A 20,538-nucleotide genomic window follows, 5' to 3' on the forward strand; every position below is an offset into this window, starting at 1 on the left:
AAACCAACTTTGCTGTCAATAGTTGACGTCCGTGATATATCTTGCAATATTCATTGATCACAATGTTTATTTACGTTTGAATGACAATTATTAGTTTTTCATCTTCGATTTAATTTTCAGAGATCACACGCATACATTATTAAATTTTACACATTTTAATGTAAAACTTATTCTTTACTTAAACTTTATGATTTTCAAAGCCACAGGGTGAAATCATACTCAGGGAAATGGTTTTATGTAATAGCATCATGTTTCCGAGTAGTAGACAGCAAATGTTATGTCGTATTCAGAATGTCTGGACGAGCAGTGACGTCAGCTGTTAATATCATCCTGCCAGTATGTGAAGAGAAAAAGAGTTCCAAAAATATACTAGGTCTTTTTTTTTTTTTCAGCAAAACAACTTGTAAAAACACAATTGGAAATATAAGTGTAGAGTAAAGTACTATCACAGAAATGTAAAAATTCGGAATTAATTAATAAAATATTTATACCAGTTTGAATATGTTTTACATGAGAATTGATTACAAATAAGATTCCGAAATATTACACCATCAGCGTTCTTGGTAATTCAGGTATGTGCTCTAGGTTTTTGAACTTCCATTTCTAAGTTTTTCATCATTTAAATCGAACGCGTTTTGAGAATTATTGGTAAAATAATACAGTGCCTTTGTTTTCTAGTTTTTGCCAGTTTCTATTTCAAAAGCGTGTATGAAATTTTAATCTGACGAAAATTTGTAAATTTCGTAAATAGAATACTATTCAAAACAAAAAATTGTAAACTAAAACCTATAAAAAATATTCAGTAGAATATTCTGGTTTGTGAAATTAATAAATTCAAGAAATGTATTAGCTCTTTATAAAAATAACTTTCCCGTAATCTAAATATTTTTAAGTATTGCTTTTGTGAATTATTTTGTTGACAGTTGTTGCTTAACAAATACAACGATGAAAAGACGTGCATTTGGCGCTTCCTCAAACAGTGAGATTCAGACACTAGTCGTTTGAGTCTATACTCGAAATAGCTAAACTTTTAAACGCGTATAGGAAAGACTGACGTAACGTTCAGTACAGCAAAAGTGTGAGGACAACTCTTTATAATATAAATGTGGGCGTCTTGTTTGTTGATGTTATACTCCTTCTTTAGTTTACTTTGCTAAATTATTAGGTTTAGAGAGAGCACATATAACAGGATGTCGAGTCTGAGAGATCTAGAATGTTTGCCCATTTTGGAGTTATAATTTTTCTATATTAGAGGGTGAGTCGGCAGTCTTTGAGTGTGAGGTGAAATCCCAGTCTTCCCCGTCGATCAAGTGGTTGAAGAACAACCAACCAGTTAGCCCTACCAATCGCCTAGAGGTAATGTCTTTGGGAAGTAAATATAGTTTGGTTATCAAAGATACAACCCAGGACGATGCCGGTCTCTATACAGTCATGGCAACCAACTCCCAGGGAGTTTCATCTTGCAGTGCTCCACTGAACGTCAGACCATGTGAGATACTCAAATTTTTCTTTCTTTTCCTGTCAAAAGATCGATACTTAGTATTTTGCCAATTATCGTACATCCTATTTATTATATTAAATTTTAAAATAATCTCATTGATTGATCCAGAAATAGGAAAATTCTATGGAAATGCATTAAGTATGACAATTCTTATTGATTGAATGAAATACTTAAGATTCTCTTAACTGTACTAAATGCCATGGAATATCGTTGACTATATTAAATATTGGGATCTTGTTAAATGCACTAATTCTCAAGAATCTTATAGATCATAAGAAATATCAAGAGTTCTGTTAGCTGTAATAAATGTAACGAATCCGAGCATTTCTATATTCAAAAGAACTTCTTGAAAATAGAAAAACCTGCAATTATAATTCAAGTGGTATTCCTTTAATTTTTTATAGTTATTATCACGTTTGTATTTTGTGTTCTTTTTCGTCAAACTTTTAGTTGTGTTGTGAGTTTGTTTATGTATGATGCCAGTTCACGCCCAGATACAATTAATTGTAGCATAATTCTCATAATTAGAATTAGGTTAATGTCGTTTCGTCTATTATGACAAGGTATGAATGATTTAACTTTAAGCACACTTTGCCTTACATTCAAAACCTATTTTAGAGGCAATTGTTTTACACCAATCGAAAGGACTGCCACCCGGAAAGGTGGTGGTTATATATATCCATCTACTTTTCAATTTAATACAAGCAATCTTTTTGTGTAATCTTTATGAACTCAAAATGAATTCTGACTTACCATGAAAAGTTTCCATTTTGGCAATAGCCATGGGTCAGTTGTAGTAATTCATGTTTGTGACTATTTTATACATTAGAGCCCCCCCCTTCAGTGGCACAGCGGTATGTCTGCGGACTCACACTGCTATAAACCGGGTTTTGAATTCCCCATGATGGGCAGAGCACAGATGGCCCCTTGTGCAGCTTTATGCTGAATTGCAAAAACAAACAAACAAACCATACGTTATTTGTTGACATTTGTACCACAATGGATATCGTTGGTGCATTATTTGCATGGTTTATCAGTTTCAACTTCTATATAAAATTATAGTAAAATTAAAGAATCTATTTGCATCAACTTACACCAACATTCACTCAACCGATGACACTACTTTGACATCAGAAACCTCAGGACAGACAATTTCACCAGATTATACAAAAATACCTCTTATCACGGTAAATCAAATGACAGATTGTATTTCACGTTTGTTTTGTAGCATTCTTAACATCTTACAGGATGAATAATAATTAGTAGCATTATTTGTAAATTACTGAATAATTAAGTTTGGCGGAGTGCCAGGTATTATTCAAACATTTAGATCGATTTAGATTATAACATGGTGAGTTTCGGAGGATTAAAAAAGGTCAAAGTACATACAGTATTATAACAGACCTTACTAGATTTATTTGGTTTTCTGACCCAAGGAATGTTGATGAGCCTAGAATAGATGAAACTGTAGTCTACAGCAGAGGGTACATTGAATCAAAGATTATATTAGGCTTCTACGTCACGTCATAGAATATGTTCTTAATTTCACCTCTCGGAAAATGAAGTAAATTTGTGATCATTATTAAACAATTTGTTTACTACATAATACCAAATAGCTAAATCTGGTTTTATACCAATTATTATTCAAACACCTAAATTAATTTAAGAAAGAACATGGTGAATGTCAACGACTTTGTTACAGTATACATGCTGTATATTCTTGAAATTCCTGTATAAATGTAGAATCACTGTGAAAGTAAAAGACACCTCGAAATACTATAAGTTATATATACTTTACCACTGCATGAAAGCTATCGTTATTCATTTGAATTGCTCTTGTCCATGGTACTGGTGAATAGTGGAATTGCTCGAAGTCGATATAATACATTGACAAGTAATAAACTGAAGATAAAATGAGACTTAGATTTATTTTTATTTTGTACTTAAAGTTCGCTGAATAATTTATGAAAATAAGTTTGTAGCGCTTCAGATATCTCAACAGTCTTAAAGCTTTCAACGCTAAAAATCGAGTTTTGAGGCACTCGATGGATAGAGCACTGTATAGCATTTGCTTAAAAAAAACAACTTTAGTATAATTAATATTGAATATTCTTGAAATTCCTATATGAATATAGGATCGCAGTGTGAGTAAAGAACACTTCAAGACGTCATACATATAAGGCTTTATTAACCTAAAAGCTTTCAGAGTGTTATATTTTTCGCGATACTTCTTTTTACACCTGTTCAACATAATAACATAGAAAGACAGACTGATTTACATCGAACCATAGTTATAAATGACAAAACCTTTAAGTTTAACGCCATGAAGTGTCAGTCATTTTGTATCAATATGTAATAATTAGTTTTAGTAGGGTGGGACCTGGTGTCATAACATAAAGAAATATTTAGTGACAACAAGAGATCCTGCATCTATGTCATTGATACAACTCGAGAGGAGCAAAGGCCCTAAGATTTAACCCTGAGGTACCCTGATATCCATTTATAATAATTCTCTTCTTTTTTTCCATCCATCCACTTTCTAACCCAATTATCCAACATATCACCCAAACCTCTAAATGTAAGGTTTTTACAAGCCTTTTATATGGCACCTTTTATATAAATATATAAATTTATAAAAATCCAGACATATCAAATCTACGTAATTATCCTCACCAATATAAGCAGTTACCTTTTCAAAGAATGTCGAAATGTTTGTAAGGCAAGATTTTTCATTAATGAAATCATGTTGCCTATTCAATAAAATTTCAAATTTTGTTAAATGACTTTGCAAATAATGTGTTATCAGACTTTCTCAAACTTTTCTCACAAATGATGTAAGGCTAATAGATCTATACTTACTGGGACAATTTTTATCATCTCATTCGAAAAAGAGGAGTAACATTAGTCATCTTTCAATCCCCTGACACATGCATAAACTAACTCAAGATAAAATTAAACTGAACTACAGAGGAAAAGGTTCTTAAATTGTAAACATAATAATAATTAATAGTAAATTAAGGAGTAACAACACACTTAGTGTTCATTTATGTTCTATGTCACATAATGACAAAGGAACAAAGTTGCCTGTTTAAGTAAATAGGCTTTATGAAAAATAGAATTTATCATTGCTGCTTATTATATAAAACCTGACTCTGCAATCGAGATCGTAAAATGTTTGGAACGGCTTTTATAGAAATCTTTACCTTACATATAAAAAACAAACGACTCTATTGAATTATAATGAAAACCAGATTGTTATCTTGAATACAAACTTTAATGACAATAAAGTTTAAATACTAAAGAGTTGAATTTGTTTCTAACATAAATTATGAGTTGTCAGTATTAATAAAGTAGAAATTTTCCAATATTTGAAAATTTATGAAATTGAAAAGGTTTATGTAATTTTACTGCAAATAGCAGTAAACTTTTTGAAGTTCAACGTTTAACTACTTTTCATGGTTTGAACATTTGATCTACATGTTTCTAATTAATAATAAAAATATTTTTAGCAAACTATATTTCAACAGTAAAATATTTAAATTTTAACTTAATGTTGTTTCCAGTGTCAGGGCTGGAGGCAAAGAAGGAAGATTCCCGTCCAACGAGTCCTGGTGGTACTATACTTCCTCATGAACCAGTCTTTAAAGTAAAGTTAAAAGACACAGAACTTTTAGAAGGAACTTGTGTTCGTTTTGAACTTGTCGTGAGAGGCAATCCTGTTCCTGACGTTACGTTGTGAGTAAAAATCATAAGTAGCTTTTGGTATTAAGAAATCCATCTTTGCAGTATTTACTGTGAGTTTTTAAAGCAATGAATGGATTTCTAAAGATCATATTTAATGTTGTAATTTAATTCATTGGTGATTTGATTTTGAAACTGAAAATTCTCAGATATCTTTTGTAATTATTTATTGTCTAAGCGTTAATTCTCAGATTTCATATTGATTTATTAAACAAAATATTGTATACTGTTGTATAACTAATTTTAAAGTAAAATAATTGAAAATTTACTAGTTACAAAACTGTGATTAAGATTTGGTATAATTTAATTCTTTATTCAGATATGTTTCATTTTGTGTGAAATGACTGCAATTTATATCATGACCTGGTGGTTAGGGCATTCGTATCGCTGTCAGGGAATTGCGAGTTGAAATCCCTTCAACAGAAGATGCTCGCTCCCTCGACCCTATGGGTGTTACAGTGTGATAATTAATCCCAGTTAGTTGAATTTAAATATTTAAAATTAAGGATGGTCAGTGCAGATAGCCTTCGTGTAGCTTTGCACGAAACTTAACAAAGACACAAAAAATGATTGTTTCAAAAGTAAATGAAATGTCGTATAAATATATTTTTGGCCGTTTTACGATTTGAGTTGATGTGAATGAAGCTTTTGTAGTTTATAATCATTATTTTCTTCAGTTACAAGGATGGTCAAGAACTGAACGAAGATGATAGAGTACGAGTTGTTTTTGAAAGTAAAGAGGTTTTTGAGCTTATCATCGACCATGTAGCCTCAGAGGATGTGGGTCTTTACTCGTGCGTAGCTGTTAACAGCGAAGGACGAGCAGAGACGACAGGCCATATCAGTATCACAAGTAAGCCTATTTTGGGGTATAAACTAAGAGAAGTTTATTTACAGTAACTGTTGCGGAATGAGAGTTTGTGATTTCGTGAGTTTGTAGGTGACTATTTCGTATCCGAGTCTTTCGTTCAACTTTAGTTATTTCAAGTTTTCTAGGAAACTTTAGAGAATAAATATCAAGTTTTCTCACGCTTTCTTCGGAAGTTTTCAAAGCAAATTAATGATTAAGATGTTTATGTTGTCAATTTAGTATTTTTTCGTTGTATGTAAAGATTTACGTGTTACCCTATCGACTTTCATTGCCCACAACAATTTTTAGATTAAAAAAAGTTCCACATTTGTAGAGTAAAAAACAACATTTTAAGTGTTTAGTGAATATATAAATTCTGTACTGTATTACTTTAAGAGTATTTCTTCATTATATTGTAAATTTATTGTACTGTTTAATTAGAATTTCGTTAAATTATATACATATTTTTAAAAATTTTCTATTGAATTTATACAACTTTTAGTAACATTTTTTACGCTTGTAAAATGTATAAATGGCGACATTTAAGAACTTTATAAGGTTTTAATGATTGATTTTTTAACGTGTGGAGTATGCATGTGTTTTTAAATAGCTTGTTTGTTTTTGTTTTTTGTTTTTTTGGAATTTCGCACAAAGCTACTCGAGGGCTATCTGTGCTAGCCGTCCCTAATTTAGCAGTGTAAGACTAGAGGGAAGGCAGCTAGTCATCACCACCCACCGCCAACTCTTGGGCTACTCTTTTACCAACGAATAGTGGGATTGACCGTCACATTATACGCCCCCACGGCTGGGAGGGCGAGCATGTTTAGCGCGACGCGGGCGCGAACCCGCGAATTACGAGTCGCACGCCTTACGCGCTTGGCCATGCCAGGCCATTTTAATTAGCAATACCACATTAGACTATTTATTGTGTCCGACGAGTGATGAGCCGGCATGGCCAGGTGGTTAAGGCGCTCGAGTCGTAATCTGTGGGTCGCGGATTCGAATCCAAACATGCTCGCCCTTTCAACCGTGGGGGCGTTATAATGTAATGGTCAATCCAACTAATCATTGGTAAAAACAAAAGTAGCCCAAGATTTGGCAGTGGATGGTGATGACTGGCTGCCTTCCCTCTAGTCTTACATTGCTAAATTAGCGACGGCTGGCTCAGATAGCTTTTGTATCTTTTTTAAACTTAGGCAAATGTAGAAGTATATTTGTTTACTGAATGATGATGTTGATAAACATTTAACTTTTATTTCAAATTTTGACAGGACCTTTAAAATAGCATTTAAATATCTGTCATTTGTTTCGTAGTTTTTTTCCCTTTTTCATAGCGGTATTTATATTTCAATTTCATAAGGTACAGTGTGAGAATTATTCATTTTTGCTACCTTAAATTCAAAATTTATCTATATATGTTTTTATAGATTAACAATATGGAAAAAAGTGATTACAAATATAGGATGCCAACAAATGTTTCAAAAGATAAACTATATACACAGTTACCACAAAAAGTGATGGTTTAATCTATACAGATGATATTTTTAAAAATTCACAGTTTTTTTCTCATATAAGCTACTTCTATAAATACAAATTGCTGCTGGAAAGAAAATGACTTTTCTTTGATAAATATCAAGCAAAACATTGATGAAAAACTAAGACTAATTTTGCTTAACATTGTATTTAATCCTAATCTAGACAAGACTAGACTTAAAACTATAAATATGTAAGACAGCTACAAAGGACAAGATTAGTGAGGTCAAAGTTTGAGATATTTTATTTCTCTTTATCAGAACTTGTGATGAAAATGGAAATGTATTATAATTCTCAAAAAAAAATCAGTAATGTATATTCATATATCATAGAATTAGAAAGGTTTACCCTATGATATATACATAGCAAAACTTTTCTGTTTTCCATGTGTCATCTCACCCTCAACTTTAATAACCAAATTGAACTGCAAATCAACTTGGTGCAACAGAATGATAACCCAAAGTCTAAACAGGCAGTGTAAAATATTAAAATTATTTTGAACATCAAAAATTACTTCAAAAGCAGAAAATAAACATTAATACAGCAGAATAAATATTGTATAATGAATATCGAGAATACTTTTACATGTTATAGTATCTTTCACTATAGATTTTACTGCTATGTCTTTGTTTGTAATAGTAACTTATGTTTTGTTTGTCCAGTTTAAAATATCATTGAGCATAACATAGGGATGTGTAAAAAAACTGAAAATTCTGCCATAGCAAAGCATGCACAAAAGACATAAGATATTATGGAAAAAACAAAACAGTAACATTATCTCAACCAATTAGAGCCAATAATATTTGTGAATTTTTAGAAATATTGTTCTTGAATTATAAAATAGAGATGAAGATCTAAAAAATATGAGTATAAGAATATGGTGAGACTTCCTCTGAGATTTAAAGAAATAGTAAACCTATGCACATCACATAACCTAACTAAGAAGGAAAAAAAATTACATTTAGGGCTTTCAAGATCACTTCTGATGAAGCAATAAAAATAATTTAAATAGAGGCATCATTTTAAAGGCCATAGTTTACCTAAATTTTAAAATGTTTTTAATTGTGTAGCTAATTGCAAGTTGTGTGTTGTTTATTTATTGTTTAACATTATTCACAAGTGCTAATAAAATAATATCTATGAGATGAAAACCTGTCTTCCAGTAAATGACTTATCTAAGCCTGTTGTGGGTTTTCCAGTAAGATAATATTCCAGTAATACCGTGTTTCTCCGAAAATAAGACAGGGCTTATATTAATTTTCACTCCAAAATATGACACTAGGGCTTATTTTCGGGGGATGTCTTATTTTGATATATTAAAAAAATGAAGTTACAAAGTAAAACTATTAAACTAACCATTTAAAATAAACTATTATTAAACTATTAAACTAACTGATTAATACTTAAACAAACTAATTAACTAACTATTAAACTAATTAATAAATTAATTTTTTTTTATTTCTTTCCTCTTCCTGCCACTCTTAACTAGGGCTTATTTTAAGGGTAGGGCTTATATTAAAACTATCCCCAAAAATCACACTAGGTCTTATTTTATGGGTAGGTCTTATTATCGGAGAAACAATGTATATGTTCTAAGAAATACAGAAAGCTCATCAGATTTAGTCTCCATAGACAGGACTGTCTTGTGGCATCAGAGCTGTCTTAATAACTGATCTGTATTGTTTTAAAGTATACTTAAATCCAACCTCTAAGCTGCTATACTATAAGTATGAAAGGTTTAGAAAATATGTTTTACAGAGTTATAATTAAATTTGAACAATCATCAGTAAATGAGGCTGACACAGTTTTTCACTGCATTACTTTCACATTGAAATAAAACAATACAAGTTTATAATTTTTGTATGATGTTTGAAATGTAGCATACTGACAGCTCAATATTGTTTAAACAGAAATAACTTCATTACAAATTACAGTTTCTAGAGTAAAGAAGAATATTTTAAAAATAAGTATGATGTTTTGTTCACTGATGTAATCATTATCAGATACACAGTTTGTGAATCACTCATTACAAGTGTTAAACACTACCAGTGGAAACTGTGGTTATAGTAGCTGTATAAGTATGCTGAGGTTTGCTAGTAAATTTTAAGCATCTGCAATGCAGTAGATTCCAAAAAGTATAAGTAGAGATTTATTTAAAACATGGACATTGTATACTTGTTTATTCGAGAATGATTGCACCAGTGATCAAAATGTTGTTACTTTAATAAAAACATTTTTCATTACTGTAAATGTTGTAACTTCTTGTAAAGAACAGAGCTATAATCAATAAGGAAACTCAAAACTATTGAAAACAACTTTGCATTAAATACTATGTTTTCTTATTTATAAAGTTAATTACATTAAATACTAAGGGTTTGATAACAAATTTATTATAAACTGTTTTTGTATTGTGTCATCATGAAATTGATCTAAGCATGCTAGTTAACAAATGTGTAATTTTTCCTGTTTGTATAGAGGATAAAGTTTTGTTTCAAGGGCTTGAAGATGAATTATTGGGAAGTAAAACACCGAGTCCTGAACCAGGAAAACAGCCTGCCTTTAAATGGTAAGGAAAAAGTTTGATATACAGAATGAGCTTTACACAATAAAATGTGAAATGTCACTTGTTAAGAGTGGCATTATGCCACTTTAACTCTATACTTAAAAATTGATTGATATGGAAAAAGTATTTGTAAAATTTGCATGAAATCTTAGTTTCAAGAAAATTATTCTCTTTGTGTGTTAGTTCTATGGGCTTAGCGAAAGACATTCAGATTTGCTGTGTTCTAAACTCAGTACCATATAGTCTCTTACTTAAGCTAGATCAGATCTCTAAATTTCTGTGTAGAAAATTCTCTACACTTTTTAGAACAAATGTTGATGCTAATTCTTCTTTGTTCCCTAATCCTCTGATCTGAATAAGACTAATGAGGCTCATAGATAGTAATAAGAAATAAATATTTAGTTTTATAAAATGTGTCTCTTGTTTAAATGATAATATATTACTATATAAATAAAGTTTCAACTGAAGCATGTAGCTTTAAAATCACTGCCATATACTATTATTATGTTGCTTATCTGGGATACAATAAATGTTTAAAACCAAAATCATTCTTTGTGATCTTCCAAAGTTTTGTCCTTGCATAAACATCTCTATTTTTAGCCAGAAACTTTTCTGAGATACAAGAGTTTTTTTTTTGTTTTTTTTTTTTTTACAATCACGTTAAATGTTATAAAAACAACTTTGGTTTTAAACAAATCTTCCCAGAAATTTGTTTGCCGTCCCTTTTTCCTCCCTAAAATGTTCATTAAAGAAATTTAATAAAAGCTTCATCTTCAAACCTACAATGTTACATTATATTTCAGATTATTTGAACCACAGAAAAAAAAATGTATGATCTAGTATACAGTTTCAATACTTAGTATACCCTAGATAGTATAACCAAAACATTTTATCTTCACATCAATTCTGTTTGAAAAAAACACTCTTGTAATTAATATTATATTTCATATTGATATCAAAGATTAAAAATAAAAAAACAAATTTATTGTTTTCATTTGAGCTACCTATAATAAGAAAGCTTTCTTTAAAATGGCAAAATTGAATAAAATCAAATCTTAAAGGTTTTTCTTTACTAAAAGTAGCATAGCTTCTGCATGATCCAGGACAAGAGAAATGGCATACAATTTGGTAGTGAACACAGAAACTGTAGAACAAATCCTGAGTGCAACCACCAAACCATTACAGAACCCACAGAGTCACATGATTTTGAACCATTCATATAAAGGGAAATGGAAGGATGGTTTGAAAGATATTCAGCAAATAGAAGATGGTACTTCCCATAGGAAGTATCTGACTTCCTCAGATGACTCGAATAAAGGTTGCATTTGGGGCTGACCAGTGGAGAGAGAAACATCATCCAAGGACAAACCCATTTCAGCCAGCAGTACTTGGACATAAAAATCAAAAGGAGTAATGGCAGATTTATTCTAAAGAAGCATAGCCCACTGAGGAAGGAAGATACAACCCCTGGTGAGATGCTGTGGTAAGGATTGAAGTTTTGAAGTGAAAAGTACAGAAAGTTGCAAACAGTGGAGGTGTAGAGGAGGTTCATGAAACTCGGTGTACAAACTTGGGACTGGAGAAGTGTGAAAAGCCCCCATGCAGAGCCAAAGCCCGAGATGGTCAATGGGGTCCAACATCTTCTAGGTTGAGGTCATGGCAGAACTATAGACCCATATTCCAGTTTCAGTCAGCTGAGGGCATGATAGATTTTTAGCATAAAATATTGTTCTGTTCCCCAAGAGGTGAAAGAAAAGACACAGAGGATGCTCAGTCCTTTTGTAAACTTGACACATAGCTGCTTGATGTGTGGAATGAAGGTCATTTTACGGTCAAAGGTAAGTCCTAAAAGCTTTGCCTCAGGGACCACAGGAAGAAAAGCATCACTGACACAAAGGGATCAGAGGTGAATACCTTGTTGGTAGCAAAAAGTGCATGCAAATGGTTTTAGACAAAGAAAAGGTAAAAACTATATTCTATGGCCCACTTAAATAAACAGTTGAGGGCAGTCTGAAGCTGGCACTCAATAAACCTCATGCTTGATGGCTAACACAAGATGTGGATGTTGTCAACATAGAGTCCGTTTGCAATGGTAGGAAGACATTCTCAGTTAATGGTGTCAATCATCACACTGAAAAGTGTGACACCCAGGACACAGCCCTGAGGAACTCCAAGTTTCTGTGGGAAAAAACGGGAAAGCATTGCACCCACACAGACTTGGAATCACTGGTTTGTTAAAGAATTCTGTAGAAAGTAGGTAAATGACCACATAACCCACATGAGTGGAGGTCTCACAAAATGCCATACCTCCATGTAGTATCATAAGCATTCTCAAAGTCAAAGAATACAGACACAATATGTTGTTGCTTGAGAAAGACTTCTCTGATTGATGTTTCAAGTCAAATCAGGTGGCCCATGGTGCAGTGCTGTCATCAGAACCCACACTAAGTTGGCGAGAGGAGGTTGTTTGGTTTGAGGAACCAATCAAGATCTTACAGAAACAGCTCATCAAAGCAACTGAATGATAGTTTGAAGAAAAGGATGGACTATAGCCTAGCACTGTGATGGTGACAGGTGGATTGGTGATGTAAACATCAAGGTCAGAACATTGTTAGGCAGCATTATTCAGTACTTACGGGTTGAGATGTGGCACATTGCAGAAATGACTTAGCTGGAGAAAGCAGCAAGGATCTTCAACTCTGGAATGTTCTATAGATTCCTCTCAACGGTAACTTCTCTTGATGAATTCAAAGTTGCACGAGGAGTAACGTTGATGGGTATATATCCTCAATGGTCTTTGAATTTAGGAGTAGTTTGGTGCATTGTGATGTTCATGCTTCTGCAAAAATGTCTCCAGGGCACAACTTCCTTGCTGACTTGAGAGAACCAGCAAGTCCCTCTAATCCCTTTTGAATGAAAAAGGGAGGCATCTGCCCTAAGGATTTGTCAGATAATGAATGCATAGTGAGAAATCAAGATGTTGAGTCTGACTGTGATGGTGACTATGTAACAGAGTGGTCAGTGTGGAATCATTTACCAATTATAGTTTTATTTCTGTTTTTTTATTTTACAAAGATATTCATAGTTACAAAAATACATTTCTGTGCCCAATGTCCTTGCCTGCCAAGGATTTCTACAAGGGAACACACAACAATGCCAAACAAGGACACTGCAGCAATACCATGGTTTCATAAGCACTATACCCAAACATTAGCATCAGACACAATGTCCACAACACCTGTTGACAACATTCAACACTGGTACTTGGTTGACTCTAGCCCAAGTGGACCAACCAGTGCCAGGCTGATCATGAAGGAGCTGGTGTGAATAAGCAACAAATATTGGACATAAGGTCCTTCAGGGTAATGGGGATCTATAAATCTTATGCCAAGAGAATGGTGTGGGGGAAAACAGGAGTACTCCAAGAAAACCCACTTTCACTGGTAAAGCACCAATCAATTACCAGTGTCCAGTTAGCAAAAGGAAGAAAGTTGGAGAAGTAAAGTGAAGGCTGGTGCTGGGTGTTACTTACTGTTTTGTGAGTCTCTGATTCTTTGGATGATTGTGAGGAATTTACTAGGGTTTGAATTCAGATAAGATTTTGAAAATGTGGAATCCATGGTGTATTTGGTATGTGGGTGGAAAACAGGAAGGATTTGTTGGTTATATCGTGATCAGTGGTGGTGTCAATAACTAGAGCATTGGGTGAATTTAATGAGGAGGGGGAAGAATGAGACTTTGAGCATGAGAAGGGTATAGGTTCAGGGATGTTACTCATTTGTTGTGACGTTTCTATGGTCGTGGGTTGAACTGATGGCTAGGTCTGAGTACCTTTTTCCTTTTTCATTGTAGTTGTTTGAGTGATCTGATCTTGTAGTTTTGTTTTCAGTATGGACTTAGTCTGAGTTTTTATCTTTTGTGTTTGGGTGGTTTGCACTGTGGCTTTTGAAATTCTGGTAGGCAGCAGGTGCTGTTCAAAGGTTGTGAAGAATGGGCTTGATACTGGTAATGGTGAGGTGTGGACAATACTTCTGACATGGTTTTTCTGCTTTGAAATGGGGTCTGATTCTTTCAAGCTTGCTCCAGTCTTTTATGCTCCATTCAATTACAATTGGCAACATTTGTCTTGTGATACTCTCTACCTATGTCAGTGTTTCTTCTATCCTGATACTGTATATAAACACCTCATTCACGTAGTTTTATCACTTTTTCTTGACAAAAGTTATACAGTGTTCAATCATTTGAAGATACTTTAAACATTATTGCATTATGTAGTTGATTTCATAACAACAACAATAATAACAATTCAATTTTTTTCTTTCTTCTGATTGACAAACCACTCTATTATGGTATGAATTCCTGAATTATTATTTTCAACATGGAGGCTAACTGGGTCTCTCCTCTCCCACTTCTGATATCTAACACTGCATAACAGTTGGTGGAGTCACTTTTGGTTGAGAATGTTAGTGATATTATTGACAGTGAAATGGAGATATATATTTGGATCTGTGATGGTCTTACAATGTTCTGAGATTTGAGGGCACTCCTTAAAATTTTGAAGATAATTTAGATTCGTTTTTTCCTGTCCTATTTTTAAGTCTGTTGGACTCATGGCAGATGGCATGAAGTTATTTTGCTTTGTCAAAACAACTTAATTTAACCATGTTCTCTAAATGTCCTATGAAAAACAGAAAGAAGCTAATCTGGGATAACCTGCCTTTGATTTATATTTCGTTTGTTGGTCCTTAGTGTCTGATGTTTTTGGCTTTTTCCTGGTTGACCATACAACTTAATTAATGACTGAAAGGTCTGGAAGTAATTTTGTTTACACGGAAATTATGGTTCATGCTGCAAGGTTTAATTTTTAGTTACATGAAGGGACAGACAGTTGACCTTTATTTGACACATTTTCATAACTTCGTGATTTTGCCTACTATCACCAGATGAAGCCATTTTTTCTGACACACATATAATATCTGCTCCTCAAATTTCATGGCTTTAAGGCACAGTTTGCAGTCTACCTGTATAGGTCTATGTCTTCTGGTGGGACAGAGTAAGTCTATGAACATAAAATTCAACTTCATTATTTTATTATCTTTCACTTCACATTGTTAGAAGCCTTTCAAGATCACAGTTTCATTGAGGACAAGCTGGATCCATTGTAAATGTGCATGTTTGTTCAGTTTTTGGCTTCTACGTTATTCATTTTTGTTGTTGGAATCCCAAATTTCATCAGCTCATACAGAAGGATCATTTCTGCTCCTATTTGTTAGTACTGATCTCTTGACATTAGATCAGGGACTATTGAAACTGAGAATAGATTCTGTCTATATCTGAAGTTTCTACTGCTTAGTTGGATCACCAACAGTGTCAGTGACTATTATATACCTTCAGAAGATGGTGGGACTCAATCCAAAGAATTTCTGGATGTTTGGTAATCTTAAACAATATCTAGCAGCTCTGCAGGTCCTTGGATTACAATTGGTCATTCATTTCTCATCTTCCACAGTATTATCCAATGAACTTGAGTCTGATTGGTTTGGTGCTAGTAGTGGAGTCATGCTAGTTCTTCAAAGCTTTTATTCCTGTTAATTTTTGGACCTATGTGACAATCTTTCTTATCTTTATAAATGCCTAGATTCTCCAATGTTTTCAAGTTAATCATTCCTCAATCTGTGTTGATTTTGTTTATTGGGATTGTAGATACCCAACTTGGTTGTAGTCTGCACTTTACCTTAATAGTGAAGTCTCACCACTGTTGGCTTTTGTGATACAAAAAGATACAACAATTCTAGGTTTTTCCTTCCATCTTGCATAGACTTAACATGGATTCTTCTGTATTGTACAAGTTTTCCCCTCTGTTCGCTCCATCACACTTTGTACACAACATTCCCTGAATAGTCATTCAGGTGAGACTCCACTATTAAGGCAAAGTGCAGACTACAATGAAGATGGGCATCTACAATCCCAATAAAAACCAAAAAAAATCAACTGGCAACATCTGGTCAATTGTTGGACCATCACATCCTGCTTTTACTTTCAGATACAACCCATACAGACTCCTCTTTCAGGATTGTGACACTTATTCTGGTTACACTTCTCCTTTTATTACTGGAATAATGACTATTTCTCTTCTGGTTATATGGGCATCACTCACATACTTTGTGCCTTTGGAACGAGAACACAAGCAATCCTTTTACTGATCTTTATGTGACCAAGGATCATACATGTTTATTTCCTAGTTCCCAGTTTTCTTAGTTGGGATCATTCTTTGATACCAAAGGGTTAACTTTCTTAATGGAGGCTCAGTTAATTTTACCAACCACATGACTTCCTTGTTCTTGTTTTAAAGTTTAATACTTCTAACTTTCAATATAGTTTATTATATATATCTTCACAATATTTGACAGTCTTTAGTTAACATTATAATTATTTCACATACACAAGATTTCTATTTTTTACATTTTAGTTACTTTTGAATAAAGATGATAAATAAGAAATGAATTACTTACGCAATCTTCTTTTATCTTGTTTTTGGTTGTCTAGGACATTTAAGCCTGCATGTTGTATACTAATAAAAGTAGTGCATTAAATAATTTTTATCTAATTAAATAATGTTCCAAAGAACATAGACTAATAACATGCAAAACCAGGCAATTTCCCATAACCCTCAAAAATTTTCTGGCTATCTAATTATGTGACAAGAACTGTTACAATTTCATCCAAGCTAGTCTTTGTGATTCCTATGAGAATGAAAGTTGTATTTTAAGTGAAATTGATGTTTATCTATTCAGAACACAATGTAATACAATAAGTCATTTGATAGGTGAAAACTTTGACTTTCTATTGGTTATAGTTACTATATAATTAAATTTAAAAGAGGCCTATTAACAAAGCCTGAAAGAGAGAATATGACTGGTTGGTGTTGCAGGAGGGGTGTGATTCCTATTTACATCTCTGTAACCAAACAAAATTGATGGATTTTTGGGTCTTGGCAATAGATGATTTTAATTTGGATAGGATAGGATCACCACTGTTAAGTTCCTTTCCACTTCAAATGTTACTCAAGGTACAAAATATTATTTGTTTCAATCCATTGTCAGATCCTGTTAATCACACCAGATTGGTTACTACATTTAGGTTTTTGCTTCTGTGGCCCCTTTCAGTGTGTCCAATTCTTCCACTTCTTTTTAGGCTCTCTCTGTACAGGTAGTCATGATTGAATAATGGTACACCTGACTTTCCAGTAGCTCAAGCTTCTGACAGAAGGATTTTGCTGTTTTTCACACAGTATTGCAGTTTCATATCTAAGGTTGACATGTATCTGGATCAATTTCTGCTTAGTCCAAAACTTGCACTTCTCAAAGGTAATGACATGCATATTATCAATGTTGCATAGCAAGTAGGTTGAACCCTTCTTACTCAGAAGTGTCGACCATAACATATTTTTTTACTTTGTTCTTTGACAGATGTTTTTGCATCTTCAACAATCACCATTGTTTATGATAGTTTTATCAACTACCATTCAATTATAACAACTACATACTTTTGACAAAGCCCCTTGTGCTCTCCAGGCTCTTTAAATGATTTTGAGTAATTGGTCCAAAGGACAATTCTAATTACTTAACAAATAGATTCAGGTTACATGTTATTTTTCTACACCTGTTTGTGACCTGATTCATCTATGCCATGTGTACTCTTTATTAGCAGGTTTATTTTTTTTGGTGACTGCTAACCTATGGACATCTCTAGTCAGAGTGATTTGCACTGCTTGTCCACAGGCCATTTCTCATTCTCTCTATGTTCTCACACCAGTTCTTTCTACCCTACACCCTGTCAGACAGGAAAAGGGTTCAGTCCTTTTCTCTAACTTGTCTGCTCACTTTTTCTGTCTACATATAATCAAATTTCAGTATTAGTCATGTTCAGTGAGAGACTTAAGCTTTGTTGCTGGCAGTATACTTTTATTCTGGGCCCTCTTTGAAGTCAAGTTATCTTCTGTGAGTCACATCTAATCAACTTTCTTTTTTCTATGTCCTTAGCAGTTTGGTCAAATTGCCTGCTGGAGTTCACCATTTGTATTGGTATGTGGACCCCTCCAATATCTTTATCTCACGTTATTTACCTGACCTGGCAGTCTCTTAATGTAAGAAATTTTGTTTACCCTTGTAGTTATCTTAACTATTTATGCTAGATTATCCAGAGGGTTGAATATTTTTATTTCTATCTTTTAGGGTTTGTTACCTTATTTTCACAGGATTCCATTCTATGGAAAGTGTTGCCCAGACAACTGTGCTTTTGTCAAACTAATTCAGCTTTAACAACTACTATTTCACTATAATTACTATTGGCTGCAACAGGCTATGTAAAAATCTGGTGTTCCATAAGACCATCTTGTAGTTTACCAGGTTATGTTACCATACTATGCTGGGTTGCCCCTCATTGACATGTTATGAGTAAAGATAAAGGGGAATCCTACCATCCCTACTGATTATCAGATTGAATTAATCAGGGTCAGTTTGCTTTTAAAAATTTAGGGAACTCTGTTCACCTATTGCACTGTTCCTCAGGACTCAGTAGTACTTTTATTCCCTAAATTATACAAGTGAAACTACAGAGTCCTTACAACATCCAGTTTCTAGCCACTGGGAGATGGACAGAGGATTTTTCTCCTGAAGAGGGCAAAGTTTGGAGCCCTCCTACCTTGGTCCTTGGATGTTTTTCCCAGATGTTGGTAGAAGTGGTGTCAGCCTATCTGATATACTCCTGATAATACAAATTCAGATATGATGCTTGGCTATTAGGATGGAGTGTGCATGGTTCATTTTTATCAATATCAGTTCAGCATATTGTTCATGAAAGAAGGTCTACTGTCTCTTCATAATTTTGAACATGGAGTGGTCCCATCTTATGCCCTTGGTTGAGCACGGTTGTTCCACCTCCTTCTCATAATTCTAGCCTGCTTGGTTTGGGAATGAAGGTGAAACTTTATACTTCCAGAACAGATGAGTTCTGTTCCTTTGTTTGAGTACAGTATACAGGATCCTGTCAATCCAAGTTTGGGGTGTTATCTTTCAGGCTTCTTCAGGTTGAGGAAAAGTTTTGTCCTCTGTCCTCTTAGGTGTTGGTTATCTTATTTTGATTACAGTGGTTTGGAATGCATCGCTCTATGGCCATAGATTGTAATTCATTCAAAAGTATATCTGTATATAGCATTACCGTAGTCACCAATGTGGGATACAGGGACAAAAACCCCTTAATTTTTCCAACCTCAAATAGTGGGACTTTGGTTACCTGGTTTGGATCAGTTTATGATAGAAGAACTAAGTTAAATATTAAGAGTGTACCTGTGCAATTCCCTCACTCAGGTGTCACTTTTATCTTGTTACACTGTGATATATGCAGACACTTTCTCTATGGGTAATGTCCATATTCCCACCTTTTTATTGCCCCCAAGATAACTAGAGACTGGCAGCTGGTAACCAATTCCTTTCATCTCAATCACTTTGTTTCTCTTCCCAGGTTCACCACAGTTTTTTCTTATCTTGAGATGACCATTTTTCACAGGGGTTGTGAATGACTGAAATTGATGTCTCCTATGCTTACTTATACATACCATTACTACCTGAGTCTCATCATTTTCACTTTGTCCATCTCAGAGTGGTTTCTCAGTTTTGCCAGTTAAGTGAAATATGGGAGTCCTTACTACTTTTCAGTTTTAAGCCACTGGTGTGATTGACTATGGAGGCACTCTGCTGAATCAGTTCCTCACAATAACCATTTAGTTACAGAGTAAGGTGGTGATGGTCTGTGGGTGTAGATGACACAGTGTCCTCCTATATTTAATGACCAATAACATTGGAGTGAGAAATCAAAATGCAGTTCACACCCCTTCAACTGGGAGTCCTTATTTTACCCCCACATAGATGTCAGTAGGCTGCAGGCAGGTTTGGGATTTAGTGAATATTATGTATTAAGGTTTATTCCAGATGAATCTCTGATTTATTATGTTACATATTACAATTTCAAATAGCCTGAAATTTGAATTTGAATTTAGAAGTTAATTGAACGTTGTTGTGTATCAAATTTGTGATATTTACTAACAAGATTGATATACACCTTTTTTTCTTAACACAACTATATTTCAATATATGATACAAATAATAATACAATTTATAACAGTTGTTATTACAAATAATGATTTATATACAAAAGCTGTACAAACTTATACAAAATATTGAATCTCTATCTGGTCTGGAACTGAATATTTTATTGGTGGTTTATGATGAGCAAATTGATTTCAAGTTGATGGCAGTACAGTTCATTTAACAGGTAAGCTAGTTAGCTCTT

At 33.6% G+C, this 20,538-nt stretch overlaps 1 protein-coding gene across 2 annotated transcripts in view; it reads left to right on the forward strand.

Moving 5' to 3' along the window:
* LOC143253057 (uncharacterized) overlaps positions 1–20,538 on the forward strand; it is a 98,309-nt gene that overhangs the window by 70,208 nt on the left and 7,563 nt on the right. For both annotated transcript variants that reach the window (XM_076506217.1, XM_076506215.1), the window contains 4 exons: positions 1,253–1,489; positions 5,065–5,236; positions 5,920–6,095; positions 10,101–10,191. The gene's annotated coding sequence lies outside the window, so the exon portion shown is untranslated. The remainder of the gene's footprint in view (positions 1–1,252; positions 1,490–5,064; positions 5,237–5,919; positions 6,096–10,100; positions 10,192–20,538) is intronic.

This window comes from Tachypleus tridentatus, chromosome 6 (genome assembly GCF_004210375.1).
Source record: "Tachypleus tridentatus isolate NWPU-2018 chromosome 6, ASM421037v1, whole genome shotgun sequence".
Lineage (NCBI taxonomy): Eukaryota > Metazoa > Arthropoda > Merostomata > Xiphosura > Limulidae > Tachypleus > Tachypleus tridentatus.